Source organism: Ailuropoda melanoleuca, chromosome 14, assembly GCF_002007445.2.
Source record: "Ailuropoda melanoleuca isolate Jingjing chromosome 14, ASM200744v2, whole genome shotgun sequence".
Taxonomy (NCBI): Eukaryota; Metazoa; Chordata; class Mammalia; order Carnivora; family Ursidae; genus Ailuropoda; species Ailuropoda melanoleuca.
The window spans coordinates 24245141-24267383 of record NC_048231.1 but is presented as its reverse complement, the minus strand read 5'-3'; positions in this window follow the sequence as shown (position 1 = coordinate 24267383).

The following is a 22243-nucleotide window of genomic DNA, read 5'->3' as shown; positions in this document are numbered from 1 at the left end:
TTTAAGATATGAATTTTGGGGGAACACGATTTAGCCCATAACAAGGTCTTATATGACCAAAATTAAGGTATTAGTTGGAGCCATACTCTCTTCTGAGGTTTGAAGTCTTCTCCAAACTCATTGGTTGTTGACCAATTCACTCTCAGTTGGGCTAAGTTGTTAGAATGAAAAAAAAAATTCGAAAATAAATTGTATACACCCACCTCAAAGATATCTCTTTAGAATAATTTTTCTTATCAAGAAGCTACCCAGATGATTTGTCAAGTAAGACAGAAGTCAAACTGTGGAATGAGAGTTATGTAACCATTTACATATATATGTATTTTAGATCATGTATTTATACACATTTTAATTTTTTAAAAGATTTTATTTATTTATTTGACAGAGAGAGAGACAGCGAGAGAGGGAACACAAGCAGGGGGAGTGGGAGAGAAAGAAGCAGGCTTCCCGCTGAGCAGGGAGCCCAATGCAGGGCTCTATCCCAGGACCCTGGGATCATGACCTGAGCTAAAGGCAGACGCTTAACGACTGAGCCACCCAGGCGCCCCACGTTTATACACATTTTTTAAAAAGAAGCCTTCAGGGGACCTTAATAGTAATCTCTGAGCTCCCTCCCTTATGAAATTGCTGTATCTCTTAACTAGTCTGGCCAATAGAATGACTTTCACCTTAACTTCATCACCCACTGTTCTGTTTTTGAAGCCACTTTTTAAATGACTTACTTATCAGTAAGTCCTCCTCTGAATAGATACACTTGTCCAATAACTATCAAGCATTTGCCAGTTGCTATTTATGGAAGTCTTTGATTGTATTCCATTATATGATGCCAAACACTTTTAGACTCAGTAAGTACTCACTGAAGTGTGTGGATACGTGATGGTGTAGTCCTGTCTCTCTCTCTCATTTGTTCTTTCTGTTGTATGTGTGATCCATGGTCCCAGTTTTGTTACATCTGGTTAGATCTCCACATGTTGAGATGAAGAGAAATATCACTTCCTGCTTGTGATCCAAACTGAAAATGGAGGCTTAATTTGTCAAAAGCAAAGAAATCCTACCTTGCATTCCTTGAGATGAGTGACAAATCTTTCCCTGTCCATCTACTCCACAGCCCCTTAGCGTCTCAGGTAAAATGTGACCCTTTAGCAACTTCATTCTCTCTGTCTTCCAAGTGGGTCAGATCCTAATTCTGTATGGTGCTTGAGTATCCTAAAAGCCATAAATTAAACTTTGTGTTCAAACAGTGTTTAAAAAAACAATTACAAATTTTCTTAATTCTTTAGAAATTTTCTTTTTCTTTAGTCTGATTATTCTCTACTCCACTCAAAATTCTTTTTCATCGTCTGCACCCCTCCCACTGGATTTTTTTCTTTATCCTTGTTAGGGTGTTCCTTTGATTATTACAAATTCTTCACATAGTTTTTGAGAAAATCTGAACGTAATTTCATATCATTGCTGACAATTTCAGACAATATGGACTTCCTACTTGCAATTTAGACTGCAAATTCATCAGTTGCCCTCAGTTATAGGGAAAAAGGTTCTTATCAATCACTAAAATGGAATTAACTTTGAAACCATAGAACTAGTTAGTTCTAGGAAATTTTGCTCATTCCCATTGGCATACGTGGGTATTTTGAGAAATAACTGCATCTTACTTGATACAACCAGTGCATTGGGGTCCTCTCTCTAGGCAATGCCAAATCAAGGGCTCTAACTCCATTTGCATACTAACCAAAGCTCTTTATATCAGGTCCTGATTTTTAAAAATACTATGTAAGAAAACCTAAATGTAGAGACAGGAACATAAGTGGAGTTGGCACTTTTTTTGTTTTTCAAAAATATTACCTTTTCATTTTTTTATGTTTTTAATTTATTTCATTTATTTTTTTGCCCATAACGTAAAGTTTTATAACAATGCGGATCACTTGTTTCAGAATCACCTGTGTTGATGTTTAGTTTAGTTGGGTTTTTCAGCCCAGATATATATGGCCAGCCTCTGACATATTGAATCAGAATTTTTGGAGCATCCTCTAGTTTATTAATTCATTCAAACAATATCTGACTGTCTACTATGTACGTGGCAATTTTCCTAAGTAATGGTGATACAACTGTGAACCGATCCTGTCTACTCCTACTAGAGGGAGAGGGACTTAGAGATTTTCATTTCAAATAGAATAACAAAGGAAGACATCATTGAGACAAAGGTGTGAAGGAAAAGAGGAAGTGTTCCCACAAGATACGTAGAGGCAAGGACTTGCCAGACATAAGGAATGGTAGTTGAGATGGGAGTTTTCTGGTATGTCTAAACACCAGCAAGAAGGCCAGTGTAGCCGGAGAAGCTGACTGCTATAGAGACAGTGTTGCTGGGTCCAAACAGAACACATTCTGGGGACAGATTACCTGTTCCTGTGTCACTTTCTCATGTGCTGGGTGACCTCAGGCAAATTTCTTAATTGCTCTGTGCCTCAGTTTCTTTATCTAAAAGATGGGAGTAATAATTAGACCATGATTACCTTGTTACGAAATTTAGTGTGTTAATATTTGTAACTGCTTGGCATCTGTATTAGTCAGGATTCTCCAGTGAAACAGAACCATAGAACATACCTACATATATATTAGAGTAAATATATTATAGGAATTGGCTCACATGGTTATGGAGGCTAAAGAGTCCCACAGTCTGCTGTCTGCAAGATGAAGAAACAGGAAAGCCTGCAGTATGATTCAGTCTGAGTCTGAAGACCTGGGAACCGGGAGGTCACTTGGTATAAGTCCCAGTCTTATAAGTCTAAAGGCCTATTAACTCTGATGCCCAAGGACAGGAAAAAATGGACTTCCCAGGTCAAGAAGAAAAAGAGGAAAATATTCACCATTCCTTTTGTTTTTGTTTTATTTGTGCCCTCAACAGAAGATGCTTACCCACAGTGGTGAGCGTGGATCTTCTCTACTAAGTCTACTGAATCGTATGCTAACCTCTTCTAGAAATACCTTCACAGAGATACCCAAAAATATGTTTTACCAGCTATCTGGGCATGCCTTAGCCCAGTCAAATTGACACAAAGTTAACCAGCACAACACTCATAAAAATAGGGAATAATAGAAAATGAAGTCAGAGATTAAGCACCAATTTGTAAAACATTCACTCTTACTCTGATTGACTTGGGAAATTGTTACAGGTTTTGAGCAGAGGAGTTGTGAGATAAAACATATATATTAAGTAGGACAAACATTTGTATTTTATTTCATTCTCAGTTAATGAACTCCCTGAAAGGAACACTTTGAAGTATAGATTTAACTTGGCACATTTATTTTATTGTTATGGCTGTCAACATCTAAATTGCAAAAATCTCTTCAGTTTAAAAAATCGTCAGATACATCTAAGGGTTAATTTATTCTCCATCACGTGTCATGTTATCCTACTAATCAGTAAGAAAGTACCACTCATATTTTCTCTGTTGCTACACCTAACACAATCTATTATGTCCAAATTTCTTGACCCTGTTTCCTCATCCATAATACAGGGCACACATATTTGTTCAGCTTATTTCCCTGTGTTATTTGTAAGTGAAAGATATATATGAGTTCGCTGAAATTAGCAAAATGCTATAGAAATAAATGTTTGATCACCCATGGTATCGTGCCCCCCTTTGTAAATGTTAAGGCACTGGGCTACTTGACTTTACTATCTTTTTAAGTTGGTAAAATTCATTTGAACAGAAAGTTCTGCTAATCCTTTCAGACACCTAGTGGAGTTATCACTAATGAATCATTATTAGAGATAGTTTACACTCTCTGGAATATTACGGAGTCAGATTGGTCAATCACAGGGGCTGAAGAAATGCCTGGTTTGAGTCGTCGCCTCAAACACTTCGCCTCTGGTAAGCTGGCTCTCTAGTCTTCCAGAAATGCAGTTTGCAGAAATATCCATTCCTATTCTTTGTTTTATCCCTTTCCTGTATCAGAGAAGAATGAGGACAGTGTCCTATTTGTTTATTTATAAATCCATCTGTTCTCTACATATACTTTTAGAATTCCTATTGTGTGTCGGCCACTGTTCCAAGTTCTATTTTTTTTTTCTTTATTTCATGAATTACGTGTTAAACTGAAGGTTGATGTTTTGGATCCTAAGTACTTAAGCACTGACTACCTAGATGATTGCAGAATTAAACTTTGCCTAAAGCAAAGGCAAATTTGGCACTAAGGGATGTACATTACAAGTCCTGCAGTTGCGGGCTGCTCCAAATAAAGCCATGTGACTAAGGGCTGACGCTCACTGGCACAAGTTCATCTGGGTGTTTGGGGCGAGGACGGGAATGGACTAGAGACCCGTTAAGTGTTTGGATGATATTCAAATAACATAGAAGCAGGTCATAGCCTCTTAATTTCGAGATTAAACATGAGGAATGAGAATACACTAGAATCATGTTAATTTGCAATGTAGGGGAATATGTATGTTATTATAAACTTGTAACTAAGTATCTAGGACCTTGTTACCTTGAATATTCACTAAGAACTAGGCTCTATTCTCTCACCAAAATGGAAATCCTTTCTTTTCAGTTACCAGTTTCCCACATGCCATTCTTTTTTTTTTCTTTTTGTCTCTCATCAAAGAGCAATACATTTGGTCATAAACAGCAAGTGTTCGAAATTGCCAGCTGGAAGCTCTACTTCTAGGCAATGACAATGACAATAAGAAGAGGGTGACGAGCAACCACAGCTCATGTTGCTGATGAGACACAATGAGAGGGCAGATAAGGACAAGCGCTCCATTTGACACACACACACTCACCAGACTGGTCAGATTTCACAAAGTTGCTCTATTTGTTTCAAGGGCTTCACGTTGCCAGGATTCCTGGCATGCCCAGCTGAATCTTCCCCAGATGAATCCCATCGTTCTGAAAATATCCAAGCCTAAAATAATGATGATCCCAAACACAGACATGGTGCTTCGCCCTAGGTGTAAGGCGGTCAGCACCGCCACGGAGCTGCGCGGGGGCTCGCTGGAATGCCTTCTGGAGCAGCATGATGGGGGCTGGGCTCAGCGTCTGTGGGAATTCCAGCAGCAAGCGTCAACCCTCCTAGGGCATGGCATTTCCATGTGAACTCATGAAATGACACAGAAAATGTTTCTGTGCTCACATGTAGTCACTCTCTTGCTGAAATAGTGCCGGAAATTGTACTTGCAAAAGTCTCCTGTCTCCAAGCTATTCAGTATCCCGCTCTCACTCAATGTAGGATTCCGTTCTAGACTCATTCATGAGCAGTTATCTTCCAGTGTCCTAAGCAAACAGCGATCCGTTTTTTAGCTTACCTCAGGTGGACAATAACGGTGTTGTCTCTTACCGACCAAACCGGAGAAGCCTGGTGGTTAACCCAGCGTCCACACCAGCGATGGGCAGGCAGTGAGTATGAGGCTTAGGGTAATAATCCTGGAGTCTGCGAGGTCTGGGTTCAAATCCCAACTCTGTCATTTGCTGAGACTAACTTAGCCAAGCTACTTGAACTTGTGAAGCTTCAGTTTCTTCAACTACAAGAAAAGACAAAAATAATTTCTGAGAGCATTCTTATTAAGAATTAATGAGGGGGAAAGCAGCACATAAAACGATTGGTGCATAGTAAACGTTCAGGAAAGTTATGTGGCATTATAAATTCTTAAGCTAAAGCATTCCTAATACACAATTAAATGCCATGTGGATTTGAATACGATTTTTATTTAATTCATTATTAACAAATTAAAAACATGAGAAAGTAAAAAACAGGCTGAGCTTTTCTTTCTTTTGTTGGGTGTCATATTTTACTTTATAATTAAAGCATTATTCAAGACTAATTATACCCGTGATTTTGAACTCCAGTTTTGTTGATGAGGAAAGTTAGAGAATTTTAATCCCCAGGGTGGAGAGGGTAAAATGGCTTATGACTCAGTAAAAGAAAGAGATGATAGGAAAGCTACTTAGAGTCATTAATCAACAACTGCATGATTTTTAGTCAGAAATGATTGATTGGGGAGCCATTTTTGAGCGCTAATAGATAAAATAGAAGAATCTAAATTGTTAGAAGCATTCTTCCTCTGCCCTGGCTGTGGCCACCAACTCCTTTTGTCAAACGTCTGCCTGTGCCTCAGCCTTCTGGTTTATAAAAGGATTCTACTTTCCACGATTGACAAGGCCTGGTTAAAATCTGAAACCTGCTTCAGAAGTATTGTCACTCTGAGGGTGTTGCCAAGTCAGAGAGTTTACAGCAGTAGGGAAGCAAAGTAATTTCTAAACCACAGTTTCCAGTACAATGTAGATGTCAACATTACACCAAATACACCCATTAACTGAAAACCCTGCTTTTGAATCAGCCTGTTCCTGCTTGTGGCTTCGTCTGCTTCTGTGAATGTATTTGTGTTCACTGCCAAGTTATGCTTTGAGTTGGTGAACACAGATGCCACAACGTAGGCTGGAAATACTATGTTTTGGGGGAAAAAAAGTTACATCCTGAATTTCTGCCTGCACCCCTGTGTGTTTTATTCTCAATTGAAATGTTCATATAAAAGGAAAAATAATTATGCGATTCATTTACTGGCTGGGAGCAAAGAATGTGTGAGTTCACGGAACTGTTGCACACCTTTGTTGGGCTTTGGATGTCTTTTAGTCAGCTTACACATTTCAGACAGTAGATGCTAATAAGGCTCTTTGTTTCACTAATTGCTGCCAAAAGAAGATGTAGGAAAATAGGACTGCTCATTTCTGATTTGCTGGTCCCAGTCCTGTCCCTGCAGATGGGTCTCCAGAGGACCATTGAAACTGAGCTCCTCTTTGGAAATGAGGGAGCTGACCTCTCCTCCCCCACACATCCTCTCCTCAAAACACTCTAGTTTGCATGAGAACAAAACAATGCCTATTCAAAGACGGAGTAAATAAAAGCACCTCTCCTTCACAAATGCAGAATTCCTTGGACCTGCTCTGGTCAGATTCCTAAGTTTAATACAGAGTGTGTGAAGATCATGTACGTGATTGTCTTCCTAGAGGAGGAGACATAAAGCTTAACCACCATCACATTTACAAAAATGAGAATCAGTTTCTTATAACCAGTTTCTTACCAGCACCCCCCAAAAAAATATTTTGAGGAGTGTTTCAGTTTTCTATTGCATGTAACGAACTACTGCTGAACTTAGTGGCCTAAAACGATAATTATTTTATTTGTTCATGATGCTGCAGGTCAGGAATGTAGGCAGAGTCCCAGCTTTGTGGATCGTCTGCTTCATGTGGTATCAGCTGGGGCACAAGGTCTCCTGGAGGGTCCCAAGTGGCCTTATTCATACATTGGACAGATGGTGCGGCTACGGGCTGGGACTTCAGGCTGAGCCATGTTGTCTTTCACATGGCTTTCTCTGTGGGCTACTTTGACTTCTTCACAGCATAGTGGCTGGGTTTCAAGAAGGAACATTCCAGGAGGGATGAGAGTAGACACTTCAGATCACTGAAGGCTTGGCCTCAAGAGTGACCTGGCTTCAATTCTGTGGAGTCAAAACAAGTCATCAGAGCAGCCCAATTCAAGAGGAAGTCTCTGTCTTTCAAAAGAATTAGTAGCAAAGAATTGGGGGGTCATCTCTAATCTACCACAGCCTCAAGAAACCAAAACCAGATAAAAAGTTAGCTCTAGAAAGCAAATATTTGCTTCCCCAAGTTTGATTTTTGACTTCTATTTAAAGACTGAATAAAGAGTCACAAAGCTGGTGGTACTTTCATATAAAGATACACAAGTTTCAAGACTCAAAGCAATACACACACACACACACACATTCAGTCTTACTTAAAAAAAAAAAAAAGACTTATTTCAGGTGAAAGCAATACATTGTTTAAAATACCCTCCATCATATGGGTACATTTCCCCACTGAGACAGACTTAGAGAATGAGCCCACATACCTTAGGCTTAGAATGCTGTCATGTCTCTGTAATGCTGAGAAAGTAAACAGTAGAGCTAAAACAAACAAAACAAAACAAATGGGGGATGTGGGTGGGAAATTGTTTGGTCAAGTATATGGCATCATGCCTAAAAAACAGGGAAAAAAGTCTCTGATTTTATCTGGCAATTCAGTACGTGGGCACCTGAGTCTAGGTGCAATCAGATAAGCCTGGGTATTCTGCTTAGTACAGGTTTGACAAGCCGAGAAGCTGGTAAAGATTCTTAGTGTTGATTCTGCCATAAATTCAAATAGCATGACTAAACCTTACAGAATCTGAGGCACACTTTTAAGATTCTCAGCTCCCCTCCTTCTTCCCCCCCAAAAATATGTGCATTCCATCTGTCCTTTTTTTCTTTTTTTTTTTTAAGACCAAAGGCGTCCCTGGAAGGTTATGAAATCTCTTTTATTATTCCTATTTAACTGGTGGGGAAATAGGTTGGTGATAAGTGATTTGCTCAGATTTGACAGAGACGGAACTTTTTTGAAGCTCTCATCTCCTGCCTCTCTATGAAGTGATCTTGGTGTCCCCCCCCCCACGCACCCCCCCATCCACTGGCAGACACACAGGAGTTATTATATGCAATTTACTAAATTCCCAAGAGAACATAACCTTACCTTTAATTAATTGATGACGCCAAGTTCAAGAGATGTTAGTTAGAAACCACGTAATATTATTTCTTAAGTCAAGTTTAAGGGGCTTTTGGTCTTAATAATAGTTACAGCAAGAATCACTGAGGCTAGAAAAACAAGCTCTAATCATCCATTTTGTGCCCTCTTTCTAAAATCTTCAGCCTCGCGGCGCCTGGGTGGCTCTGTCAGTGAAGCATCTGCCTTCAGCTCAGGTCATGATCTCAGGGTCCTGGGATCGAGCCCCACATAGGGCTCCCTGCTCAGCAGGGAGTCTGTTTCTCCCTCTGCCTCTGCCCCTGCTGTGCTCTCTATATCAAATAAATAAATAAAATCTTAAAAAAATAAAATCTTCAGCCTCCATGTAAGTGGGGTAATAAAAGGAAATGCTTTCAGAGGCTGGTAAACTGGATCTCTCAACTCATTTAAAGAACCTTCATCTTCAGTGAATTGTTGTCATGTGACCATATGAGCCCAGTGTTGCCAGATCTGTCGATATTTCAAATAAGGCCAGAAATCCAGATTTTTACATGTACTTTCCATATTTTTAAAATGTTAGCAATAATTCAAAATAAAAAGCGTGTGGGCCAGTTGTCTGGGGAGTAAAAAGGCAAAACCAAGTGCACGTGTGCAATTGCAGGGACGTTTCAAGTACCAGGCGTGAGACTGTAGTGTGAGCTTCCTTAATGGCTTTTGTTCTCTTATATAAATCAGTGCAAGACATTAGGAACATTCCCTTGTCTCCTTTCCTTGTCTTATAAGCCCTCTAAACAAAGCACACATAGAAATACACAATATGTAAACATAAATGTACAACACCAATATATTCACCCAAAAAGTAAGTATGGTTTCGTGGTCTTGTTGATGTTTTTGTCTGGTAGATTTCAAAAATGACCATGGCATCTTCCATCCATTTGCCACTTCTCCATCAAAAGGTAATTGATTTCTCTTCCCTTAAATCTGGGCTTGACCCTCTGACTTATTTGGTTATTGAGACACTAGCGAACGTAATGCAAGCAGAGCCTTGGAAACGGTTTGGGTACTGAGATTTGCCTCTCATGCTGCTCTGTGGAACTCTCCTGCCATCATGTAAATAAGTTCAGGATGGCCTGAAACCACATGCAGGGAGTGTCTGGCTATCGCTGCTACTCCAGTATGCCCTGTTTGCCAGCTGAACCCCTGCTATGTTCCAGTTGAGTCAACCCAGTCCTGGAGAGCCACCTGGCTGACCAACAAAATCATAAGAAATAATAAATTTGAAACTACTTTCTGACTCATATGATATTAAGAAAAGACAGTGGACTTCAGGGATAAGTAGTTTATATTATGTCATGCCTGTGTGATATTGGGCAAGTTAAGACTTCAGTTTCCCCACATCCCAGTCTCCCCAATAAATTACTACCTAACATATGGGAATAAAGTGGCATGTATCTATATTAATATCTGTATCCATCTATCTGTCTATCATTCATCTATCTATGCGACTGTCCATTTGTCCACCTATCTACTTTTTAAAAGATTTTATTTATTTATTTGTTAGAGAGAGAGAGAGAGAGTGCACCAGCAGGGGGAAAAGCAGGGGGTAGGGAGGGGGAAAGAATTTCAAGCAGACTTCGTGCTGAGTGCAGAGCCCAATGCAGAGCTTGATCTCACAACCCCAACAGCTGAAACCAAGAGTTGGATGCTTAACCAAGTGAGCCACCCAGGTACCCCTCTTGTCTATCTATTTATTATTACTGAACATAGTGCTTATTGTTAAACATCATAGAAGATATTGTCAAATATCAGTGACGTTTTCCTTTGTTAATCATAAAGTGCCCTATATAATCATGGGTAATGGTTTCTGAATCCAAGGTATATTCATAGTTTTTGTTTTGCTTTGTTTTTAATTTACTCTTTGCAACAACCTTGCTTGGCATGTAAGGTAACCTTCCAGCAAATTAAGAAATACTCACATGGAAACTCAGAGTTCTGGCAGTTGGTTTAAGAAACAAAGTTAATGATGCCGGAGGCATATGAAACCAAGTATGTTGTCTTGCTCCTTCCTCCTTGAAGAGTAAACATTTTCTCTAATTCCTAAGTGAAACAATGACAATATCAGTCCTTCAATGACAATATTATAATATTTTGGAAATAGATTTAAAAGGCAATTTTTGAGTCTGCCAGGTGTATTTTCATAGATGTTTTTATATGTACACACGGAATAAAACTGTGAAAGGCCAAGTGAAGATCTAAGGATCTGATGCTAATCACAATCACACTATCTTGTGGGAACGCTGTTTACAGCACCCTTTTCTCCATCTGTGAGTTGTGCCGCTACTCAAATTAAGTCAAGATACTTTCAACATCTTCAGGAAGGGGAATAAAAGTAATGGTAGGGTTTTAGAAAACAGAAATCCCTTTGTTTCCATTCTAAAACTGCCCATGGTTATACATCAAAGCTGTTGTTATTCTCACCCTTGATCCTTTACAAAGTTTGACCCCCCACCTTCCAAACCCTGCTTCCATTTTATTTTCCACCTGTCTTGTCTCTTCTTTTCAACCCTGTTACTTTAAATATGTGCCTTTTTTTTTTCTCTTCTTCCTAGCTTTTCCCAGGCTACTCCCTAAATATGGAAAGAACGCATCTGTACAGATCCTTTTTCCTCTTTCTTGGTTAAAAAACAGCACAAGACTGAACACATAAACAAATAAAACCTAAGTATGTCATATTTTATGCAGAAGTCCAAAGCCAAACGTACTGACAATTCTGTTTACCTGCTTAAATGATGGCTAATACCCTTTTACCTTTTTTTTTTTTAAATATTTTATTTACTTATTTGTTTATTTATTATTTATTTATTTTAGAGGGAGAGAGCACACAAGCAGGAAGGAGGGAAAGGGACAAGCACACTCTGCTCTGAGTGCAGAGTCTGACCTGGGGCTCAGTCTCAGGACCCTGAGATCATGACCTGAGTGGGAATCGAGAGTCCCAAGCTTAACTGACTGAGCCACCCAGGCACCCCTCCTCTTATCCTTTTTATGTGTAACTCTGACTGTGGGTTTTTGGGAACCAAGGGCTTAGTGAATTTTCATGTTTTTAAATGATGACTTGTTGTGTGCTATTCTACCATTACAGTTTGTGATTTAAAAAAATAAATGTTGGTAAAACATCTCCTTTCTCCTTCTTCATTCTTCCTCTCAAATATATGTGGGAGCTTCTATTATCACCAATATCTGGTCTTTGAAACCTATAAACTTGCTTAAAAAAATACATGTGCACGAAAACACAGCTGTCTGTAGGTTTCTTTTGATCCCACTGTAAAAGAAGCTACATGTCATTTTCTTGATTTGAGGCTTTTCGAAGTGAGGGAACTAACAGATCCAACGCTTCTCTCCCTCATTCTTTTCATCTTCCTCCTTAAGGCACAGCATGTGTGGGAACTGTGGACAAAAAGACACTCTTTCCTGCATTAATGATTATGCTGCATTTTGGTGGAAAATTAATTTGGACAAACTGAGGCATCCACTCACATTTTAGGGCATCTTCTAAAAAACACCAAACATTGAGGCTGTTTCAAATTTGCTTTTCTTCCCCGGTGTTTTGAGAAGGGAGGGAAGTGTTATCTGAACTTATTAGGTGATCAAACTAATTTCAGAGTCATGTTAGTGGCAGATGAAGGGCCTATGTTTTTGAACTCATCAACTTGTACTATGATAAACCTATAAAATTCTTTCAAGTTTTTCATGAAATCAGTATTAATGCCATATGCCATTTTCCCTTGTTTATGCAGAATGAAGCAAAAAACTAAAGTTAGACCTGCCAAACCTTATGTATAGGAGATTATACAGTAAAATTAGGTCTGTCAAATCTCAGCATCCCAGTATAGACACAGGAAGAGAAAAATGCCAGTAGTCTTCACACTTTGTTTAAAAGATCATTTCAATTTTTTCACATGCATTTTTTCCTAGAGATGCAAAAAAGCAGCAAAGCAGGAGTTCATTTTCAAAATTGGCCCTAAACGATCTTTTAACTTTATTAAGAAATAATTGACAAATAAAATTGTAATATATGCTAAGTGTACAGCATGATGATTTAATATATTTACACATTGTAAAATGATTCCCATCACTAAGTTACCTAACATATTCATCACCTCATATACTTACCTATTTTTTAAATTTATTTTGGTAGGAGCATTTAAGTTCTACTTTCTTAGCAAATTTCAATTATAATGTGGTATTATCAACTATAGTCACTATTTTCTACATTTAATTCTCAGGCGTTATTCATATTATAACTGAAAGTTTGTACCCTTTTACCAGCCTCTCCCTATTTTCCTCACCCCCCCCACCCCTGTTCCCTGTCAAACATTATTCTGCTCTCTGTTTTTATGAGTTTGAGTTAAAGGAAAAAAAGAAAGTAATACCATACAATATTTGTTTTTCTCTGTCTGGCTTATTTCACTTAGCATAATGTCCTTTGGTTTCATCCATGTTGTAAAAAATGGCAGTATTTCCTTCTTTTTAGAGGCTGAATCCTATTTCATTGAATAAATATATGTATATACATATGTAAATGAATGCAAGAGTAAGATATTTCTTTGAAATAATGATTTTGTGGGGTGCCTGGGTGGCTCAGTCGATTAAACATCCAACTCTTGATTTTGGTTTAGGTCATGATCTCAGGGTCTTGAGATCGAGCTCCACGTCAAGCCCTGCATCAGGTTCCACACTGGGTATGGAACCTGCTTAAGATTCTGTCTCTCCCTCTGCACCCCCCACCCCTTACAAAATAATTTTGTTTCCTTTGTGTATATACCTTCATGCAGAGTTGTCAGATCATATGGATAGTTCTATTTTTAATTTCTTGAGAAACTTCCATATTTGTCCCTTCCATAAATTCCACTGTTTTCCATAGTGGCTATAGCTTTTTACATAACCCCCAACAGTGTACAAGAGTTCCCTTTTCCTCCACATCCTCAAAACATTTCTTACCTCTTGTCTTTCTGATAATGATCATCTTCACAGGTGTGAAGGGATATCTTTGCATTTCCATGATGATGAGTGATGTTGAACATCTTTTCATGTACCTGTATATCTTCTTTGGAAAAATGGCTGTTCAAGTGTTTGCCTATTTTTTGATTGAGTCATTTAGTTTTTATGCTATTTAGTTGTATGATTTCATTGTGTAATTTAGATATTAACCCCTTATCAGATATGTGGTTTGCAAATAGTTTCTTCCCATTTCATAGTTTGCCTTTTCATTTTGTTGATGGTTTCCTTTGATGCACAGATGCTTTTTAGTGTGATGTAGTCTTGTTTATTTTTGCATTAGTTACCTTTACTTGTGATGTCAAATCCAAAAACTCGTTGCAAAGACAAATATCAAGGAGCTTAATTTCAGTGTTTTTTTAAGGCATTTTATGGTTTTGGGTCCTATGTTCAAGTTTTCAATCCATTTTGAGTTGATTTGTGTGAGTGGTATAAGATAAGCATCTAATGCCATTCTTTTGCATATAGCTATCCAGTTTTTCCAACAGCATTTACTGGAACGATTATCTTTTGTTCTTATCTTTTTTATTTTATATTTTTGGTGACTTTGTTGAAATTTAATTATCCATATAAGGTTTGGTTTATTTCTGGGCTTTCTGTACCATTGCATTGATCTTTGTGTCTGTTTTTATGTCAATACCATACTGATTTGATTACTATAAGTTGCAAAATAGTCTGAATTCAGGAAGCGTGATGCCTTTAGCGTTGTTCTTCTCTCTTAAGATTGTTTTGGCTATTTGGGGCCTTTTGTGATTCCATATGAATTTAGGATATGTTTTTTTCTATTTCTGTAAAAAAATATCATTGAAATTTTTATAGGGATTTCACTGAACCTACACGTAGCTTTGGGTAGAATGGACCTTTTAAAGATTTTTTCATTAATTTTTCTCTCCTTCAATTGTTTTCAACAGTATTTCATATTTTTCAGTGTACATACACTTCACCTTCCTGGTTAAATTTATCAGGTATTTTATTCTTTGTGATGCTATTGCAAATGAGATAGTTTTATTAATTTCCTTTTCCTATAGTCCATTATTATGTATAGAAATGCTACTGATTTTTGTATATTGATTTTGTATCCTGCAATTTTACCGAATCTGTTGATTTGTTCTAAGTTTTTGGGTGGAGTATTTAGGGCCCCCTATATAATATCATGTCATCAGCAAACAGAGACAATTTTACTTCTTCCTTACCAAGTTGCCTTTTATTTCTTTTTCTTGCCTAACTTCTATAGCCAGTACTACCAGTATTTTGTTGCATAAAAGTAGTGAGATTGGGCGTCTTTGTCTTGTTTCTGACCTTAGAAGGAAAGCTTTTAGCTTTTCACCTTAAGTGTGATGATAGCTGTGGTCTTGCCATATATGGCCATTAGTATGTCAAAGTAAATTCTTTCTGTAGCCATTTCATTGAGAATTTTTACCCATGAAAGACAGCTGAATCTGTCAAATTTTTTTCTGCATCTATTGAGATGATCATCTGATTTTTATTCTTTATTTTGTAAATGTAAATGTGATATATCTGTCGGTGCAATATATTGACCAATTTGTATATGTTGAATCCTCCTTGCATCTCTGAATTAAGTTCCACTTGATCATAATGTATGATCCTTTTAACATGCTGTTAAATTTAGCTTGCTAAAATTTTGTTGAGTATTTTTGTAACTATATTCATCAGTGATATTAGCCTGTAACTTTCTTTCTTGTAGTATCTTGTAACAGTGTCTGGGTTTGTTATCAGGATAATGTTGGCCTCATAAGATGAGTTTGGAGGTATTCCCTTCTCTTCTCCCCCCCCCCTTTTTTTTGAAGAGTCTGAGAAGTATTGATATTAATCCATCTTTAAACATTTAGAAGAATTTACCCATGAAGTCAACTGGTCCTGGACCATTCCTTGTTGGGACGTTTTTGAATACTAATTTAATTTCCACAATTAGCAATTGGTCTGTTCAAATTTTTCTATTACTTTGTGATTCAGTCTTGGTAAGTTGAATGTTGCTTGAAATTTATCCATTGCTACTAGATTATTTAATTTGTTGGCATACAATTGTTCATAGTAGTTTCTTATGATTCTTAGTATTTCTGTGTTACCAGTTGTTAATATCACCTCTTATTTCTGATTTTGAGTCTTTTTGCTTTTTTCTAAGTTACTTCAGTGTAAGGTTTGTCAATTTTGTGTATCTTTAAAAAAAATCTCTTCATTTGATCTTTTCTATTGTCTTCTTAGTCTTTAGTGCTATTCCATTTTAAAACATCATTCCATATTTCCATTCTGATATTTGTTATTTCCTTTCTTCTTCTAATTCTGAGCTGTTTAGTCTTCTTTTCCTAGTTCTTTGGGCTATAAAGTTATGTCGTTTGAAATGTTTCTTGTCTTTTAACTAGGCATTTATCACTAGAAGTTCTCGTCTCAGAAATGCTTTTCTATATCCCATAAGTTTTGATATGTTGTGTTTCTATTTTTATTTGTCTCAAGATACTTTCTGATTTTCATTTAGGTCTCTCATTTGTCCTATTGGGGCATTCAGGAGCATGTTGTTTAATCTCCACATATTTGTGAATCTTCCAGTTCTCTTCTTGCAATTGGTTTCTAGCTTCATGCTATTGCTGTCAGAAAAGATGCTTGATATGATTCCAGTCTTTGTAAATGTAATAATATTGTTTTGTGGCCTAACATGTGATCTCTCCTGGAGAATGTTCCATGTGTTTTTGAGAAGAATACATGTTCTGCTGCTTTAGGGTCGATGTTCTGTGTATGTCTTCTAGGCCCATCTGGTCTAATATGCAGTTTGAGTCCAGTGTTTTCTCATTAGTTTTCTATTTGGAAGATCTATCCATTGTTGAAAGCTGGGTGTTAAAATCCCCTACTATTATTGCATTGGTGTTTATTTTTCCCTTCAGATCTGATAATATTTGTTTCATATATATATATATATATCTCCAATCCACCGTTGGATGCATGAATATTTACAAATGTGTATCCTCTTGAAGAATTGACATCTTTATCCTTATGTAATGACCTTTGTCTTTTGATACCATTTTTGCCTTAAAGTCTATTTTCCTCAAAATAAGAAAGCTACCCCTGAATTTTTGTTGTTGTTGTTGTTTTTGTTGGTTTTATTTGCATTTGGGTGGAATATCTGTTTATTCTTTTACTTTCAGTTTACATGTGTCCTTGCATTGGAAGTGAGTTTCTTATATACAGCATATAGTCAGAGTTTTGTTTTGTTTTGCTTTGTTTCCCCATTAAGCCACTCCATGTTTTTGATTAGAGAATTTTTTTTTCAAAGATTTTATTTATTTATGTGACAGAGAGACAGCCAGCGAAAGAGGGAACACAGCAGAGGAGTGGGAGAGGAAGAAGCAGGCTCCCAGCAGAGGAGCCTGATGTGGGACTCGATCCCGGAATGCCGGGATCACGCCCTGAGCCGAAGGCAGACGCTTAACGACTGCGCCACCCAGGCGCCCCTTGATTAGAGAATTTAATACATTTATATTTAAAGTAATTATTGATAGATATAGGCTTATTATTGGCATTTGTTCATTGTGTTCTGGTTGTTAGTCATTCCTTTTTCTCTTTTGTTCTTTTTTGCTCTTTCTCTTTGTGATATGATGATTTTCTGTAGTGATATGCTTCGATTCCTTTCTCTTCATCTTTTGTGAATTCACTATATGGTTTTATTTCATGGTTACTGTAAGACTTACATAAAATATATTATATTTATTACCGTCTTTTTTAAGCTTATAACAAATTAACTGACTACATACTAAAACTCTAAATTTTTGCAATCCCCATACGTTTTATGTTTTTCATGTTATAATTTTCATCTTTTTGTGCTGTATATCCATTAACACATTATTGTCATTACAGTTATTTCAATACTTTTGTCTTTTAACCTTTATTCTAGAATTATAAGTGATTTGCCCACCACTATTTCAGAGCCCGATGTGGGGCTCGATCCCAGAATGCGCAGATCATGCAGAAAGCCGGGATCATGACCCAAGCTAAAGGCAGACACTTAACGTCTGAGCCACCCAGGCGCCCCCTAATTATGTTCTTTTATTTTGGGTTGAAGAACTCCCTTTAACATTCCTTGTAAGGCCAATCTTACAGTAGTGAATTCCTTCAGCCTTTGTTTTCCTCGGGTAACTCTTTATTTCTCCTTCAATACTAAAGGTAAACTTTGCCAGATAGAGTATCTTGATTGGCAGTTTTTTTGTTTGTTTGTTTGTTTGTATTATTTTAGCACTTCAAATATATAACTCATTCCCTTTTGGCCTGCAAAATTTCTCTTTAAAAACCCACCAATAATCATAGGAGTTTTCTTGCATATAGTAAGTTGTTTTTTTCCCACTACTGTTAAAATTCTCCTTTTGTCTTTAACTTGAGACAATTTAATTATAATGTAATGTGGTGTAGGTCTCTTTAGAATCACCTTACTTGGGGGGGGGCACCTGGGAGGCTCAGTCAGTTAAGCATCTATCTTCTGTTCAGGTCATGAGCTCAGGTCATGATTTCCAGTCCTGGGATCACTCCCCATGTTCCGCTCTGTTCTCGGTGAGGAGTCTGCTTCTCCCTCACCCTCTGCCCTGCCCCCCAGCTCAAGCTTTCCAGCTCTCTCTCTCTCAAATAAATAAATAACTTTAATTTTTAAAAAATCACCTTATTTGGTATTTTTTGGGCTTCCTGGATCTGAAAGTCTGTCATTTCCCCCAGGTTAGAGAAGTTTCTAGCCATTATTCCTTTAAATAAGTTTTTTGTTTCTTTCTCTCTCTTCTTCTTCTGGGACCCTTATAATGCAAATATTGGTCTTATGGATGGTATTCTATAAATCTCTTAAGCTATCTTTACTCCTTTCCATTCTTTTTCCTTTTTTTGCTCTGATTGGATGAATTCCACTGTCCTTTCTTTGAGTTCACTGATTTTTACTTCTGCTTGATGTAGACTAGTGTTAACTCTTTCATTGAATTTTTAGTTTAGTTATATTTTTCACGTTTACAATTTCTGTTTGGTAGGGTATTTTTTAATATGTATTTTAACCTCTGTTAAAATCTTACTTTATTCGTGCATTTCTCTTATAACCTTGGTGAGCATCTTTATGACCATTTTGAACTCTCTTGAGTAAACCATTTATCAATTTCCATTTCATTAAGACCAATTTTTGGAGATTAATCTTGTTCTTTTGTTTTGAATATTTTCTTCTGTTTCTTTGGTTTTCCTTGACTCTTTGTGTTGTTTTCTGAATATCACCCCTTCTAGGTTTGAAAAACTGATCTTGTGTAGATGAACTTTGTCAGTCAGTTTGGTCTGAACTCCTGCTTGTTTTTCAAACTTTTGTGATTATCCAAGCTTCCGTTATTGTTACTAGTGGCTCCCAGTAGTTAAAGGTGTGCCTAGATATGTCAGTTTCCAAAAGAGAAGACTGTGGTCATCACCCAAATGCTGATTAAAACCTAAACTTTCAGGTAGCAGCTGGGAAATATGTGGTCAAAGCCCTTCTAGGGAAAAACTAAGAGACAAACATTTTTGTTTTTCCCTCTGTCCTGAACCATGGTGAGTGTGTTAGCATGCCCATTGACAACTGCTTTTTTGTTTGCTATAATCCTGTGGGATTCATGAACACAAAGTTATTTGCTTTCAGACCCAGCCTTTGGTTGGCAGGCTTAAAAATTGAGGTATTTTGCTTCTCAGGGAAAAGTTGGGAGTTAGGGGTTCCCTCCCAATTGTATGTCACCATACCAGGGCGGAGTTTATGGTGAGAGTATGTCTCCGCCTTTTCTACCCATTTTAGTTTGGATATTTTCTCAGTTGCCCAACATGTAGGAGTCATTCAACTCTTTTCTGGATCTCTCCCTGGGAGAATTGCTCCATGTGTGGCAATATATTTGGTGCATCTGCGGGATAAAGGAAATTCAGGTGGCTTCCATCTCACCATCTTGATCCAGAGTCCTAGGAGAAATCTTAGAGTCCCCTAGATAATTTTTAAGGCAAATATGTTAATTATTTTTTAATGTATTTGCTTAAAAAAATTAAATCCTGACAGACCACACACATTTTGGTAAAGTAGATAGACAGACTATAGAACAGATTTTGTGAATCAATAGTGCTCCTAGATTTTTGCTGTGTAATTCTTGACTCATTAATGGAATAAATCTGTTCTAACAAAATGCATTTGTTATGTTTTAAATTGTGGTTTGCATTATTTTGGTTATCTGAGGCTGAGACAACCTTCCAAATCTTGACTGTCATGGGAAAAAAAAAAACAAAAATAAAACAACTGTTCATTCTATACCTTATGCATAAAAGTCAGGTTTTTCCCCCCCAAATTTAATACAAAATGATGCAAAACATTTAAGTATGAGTTCTTCTATAGTTTTTTTCCAGTTATTTGTTTCAAGTCCCGCATTTTATTTATAGACTACAACCAAGACATTTTGTTTTGTGAATGATAAAGGATTTAGCAAATGGCAATAAATCTTGAGTTTATAATTCCAAATGGTAATATTGGAATTCTCATAAGTTTTCAATTGCAGCATGGTTTCAAAGATTATTATTTCTGCTTCATTTTTCGCTATCAAAAGTTTTTTGTTATATTTACAGGTATTTTGGGGTAACACTGAGCTACCAACATTTTTTAGCTAGCAACTTAGTTTATTCCTATAAAAGAAAGATCCTATTTTTTTATCTTTTTTTCTTATTGTACTTCAATATCCCATATTCCAAGTATATGTGTGTATGTATCAATGTACATGTGTTACATTACATATAGTATATATTACATATAATATATATAGTTTTCTTACTTTTTTGTCTAGAATTGTTCTATATAAAATGAATGTATTAATCCAGATATCATAAAGCATAATAATAGCTTTAAATATTTATCTAAGTGCTTTTCCATAGGGTAATGTGTGCTCCTAGAATATTAGCAGTCTATTTGAGATGTGATCATATGCACATGAAATAACACTTAGTGTAATAATAATATGTTGAATAAAGGTTTAAATGAACTGTGTAAATAAAGGAGTTAATGAGCCGTTTTAGCCTGAGAAGACCTCCCAACAAAGTCATATCTTTGGTTGAATTTTGAAGGAAGTGAGAAACATGAGTTACTGGAGAGGTGACTCTACCATGGAGTATATAGAAATGCAAGGATAAGAATGAGAAACTAAGTCCTGCTGTAGGTGACCAGTAAAAACTTTGGGTCACATGGAGAAAAGGGTTTTTGTTGGGTATAACAGCAAAATGAACCAATAAAATGATCTTTTATTGGATGAACCAGTAAAACCTCAGGAAATGAAAGTATATAATGGTGAGAGTTAACACAAGTTTTCTATGAACAAAGTGTTACTTAAATTTCCTGAAATTTTGTAATGCTGCTTTCAAGTATACATAGCAAAAGAGAATTCTTACTGTCCATTTAAATGTCTTGGAGAACTTACTCTAGTGGATAGATAAGAATGGCATCTAACTAGGCACTAAAAGCACATACTTTGATATTCTTAAACAGGTGCAAGGATCTGAAAAAGACATTGTCAATAGCGAGAATAAAACACTCACATACTCAAGAGAGGAAAAATCTTGTTGCCTGATCAATTTTTTATTGGTTTTAAATCCTAATCAGTTAGTGACAACTTCACATAATTAACCATGCTTCCTAAAGCCCACTACTTAGTGACAGCCCACACTTGGGAAAGTCAGCTATCAGCAACAGCTGGCTCCAGGAACCCCACTTTTGCTTCCACAAGATCACCAACCCATCAACTCTAATAGCTTTATTCAAGATCAGTTTTTTGCTTCATTAAGAAACATTATTATCTACAAGCCTCATTCTCTCTTACATATCAAGTGATACAGTTGAGCTTTACCCTTCAGGTACTGAGAGGTAGCCTCTTCTTTTGACTGTATGTGTATTTTTTTTCTAGCAATTTTATTTATTAATTAATGATTAACAGAAAAGTATACATTATAAAATCTGAAATGGTGAAATTTATTCATTCAGGAAACTCTTACTTGGTACTGAGAAGAATAAAGGAAAATCCATGTTTTCACAAAGCTCAGAAACTCAAGCTGATCATTGTAATTCAATGTGCTAAATATAATAATAGGGATGGACTTGGTGTTGTGGTAGTACACAAGAAAGTCAGAAAACTTAAGGTTAGGGAAATTAGAGGTTTACTTCTAAGCTCACTCTTTTATTTTTTTAAAGATTTGTTATTATTTTTTTTTTTAGAGAGAGAGAGAGAGAGCAAGCACACATGAGCTGGGGGAGGGGCAGGGGAATAAAACTCAAGCAGACTCCATGCTGAGTGCGATCTCATGATCCTGAGATCATGACCTGAGCTGAAATCAAGAGTTGGATGCTTAACTGACTGAGCCATCCAGTTGCCCTCTGAGCTCCCTCTTAAAATAATAATAATAATAATGATAATAATAATAGTAGGTAAATGGAGAGATGGCCATCAAGGATGAGTAAATATACTAAATGGCTATTCAAGGAATTGAACTGAATCCAATGTTGCTATCATATAAAAGGTAAAAAGGCAGAGAATTGTGGAAAAAAAAAGATTAAGAGAGGTAAGCATAGGCTAGATCTGCCATCAGCGAGGCATGCTGAGGAATGGAAAAAGGATGGTGGG